The 956-nt window shown below is 50.2% G+C and overlaps 1 non-coding gene across 1 annotated transcript; it reads left to right on the top strand.

Moving 5' to 3' along the window:
• The first annotated feature begins 316 nt into the window (after window positions 1-316).
• LOC138302306 (U6atac minor spliceosomal RNA) lies at window positions 317-442 on the top strand. The gene has a single exon (XR_011205387.1). It is a non-coding gene; the product is annotated as a U6atac minor spliceosomal RNA (small nuclear RNA).
• The last annotated feature ends 514 nt before the right edge of the window (window positions 443-956 follow it).

Raw genomic sequence — 956 nt, 5'->3', positions numbered from 1 at the left:
GCTATATTCAGGATTAAATATGTGGGTGCTAACACAGCGCTTGAATAGGAATATATAAATGTGATGCAGATCGATCTTAAGTCTAAAAGAAAAAAAAGGGCAAATAAAAGACAGGCGCGAGGCATCGGGTACCGAGCCAGGCAGCCGGCCACGGGCAGCGGCTGGCAGACATGTGTGCGAGCGGTGGCAAATTTTTTTTACAAAAATGCCAGACTCCAAGTTTTATTGCAAGACGTCTAACATGGCTCAGAAGCCATTGAGTTTATAGGCTTATAACCTCCGAGGGCCTTTCAACAGGCCACCAAGGAGCAAGATAGCTTGGCAGCATAGGAGAGAGAGTTAGCACCCACCTTGACAAGGATGGAGGATGCCTTAGTAGCCTTTACAACACTTATGCAGTTAGGACACTGCCTATTACTTCGTGGCGTCTAACTGTGTTTGAGATACATATATAATGATAAATATATAAATAAATAGACCAATAGTAAATAAATGAATTATTAATCGAAATGCTTGGGTTGTTAACTGTCAATTTTGCTTCTAGGAGGCCGCCGAACTGTTGGGAATTCCCGCGGTTGGCCACATAAGGCAACGATGAGCACGGTAAGCAGAGAGGGGGTCCTGGGGCAACTGCCGCGAAGGGAGGTGGCTGGCGGACAGCAAAGTGGCCGAGCCTGACGGCAGTGCGTAATAGCGAGGTTTCCCATGGAGGGCGCAGGTCAGAGGTGCGCAGACTGGTGAAGAGGTCTACTTGCCAGGTACGGGCAGTACGGGTCCCCGCGGCATTGGAGTACAGCGCATCAGAGGGCAGCAGCTACCAAGTCCCGCTAGTGGGCTAATACATTATATTATCAGACGGTTACCCCGCTAGGGTGCCACCTTAACAGCCGATGAGAGGCCACGAGGGCCGGTAGGTAGCGGGGACATGGATTAAGGGGCTTGACACCACTGGGGGC

This window comes from Pleurodeles waltl, chromosome 6, assembly GCF_031143425.1.
Source record: "Pleurodeles waltl isolate 20211129_DDA chromosome 6, aPleWal1.hap1.20221129, whole genome shotgun sequence".
Classification (NCBI taxonomy): domain Eukaryota; kingdom Metazoa; phylum Chordata; class Amphibia; order Caudata; family Salamandridae; genus Pleurodeles; species Pleurodeles waltl.
The sequence above is the reverse complement of the archived record's forward strand: the minus strand, read 5'-3'. Positions and strand labels throughout refer to the sequence as shown.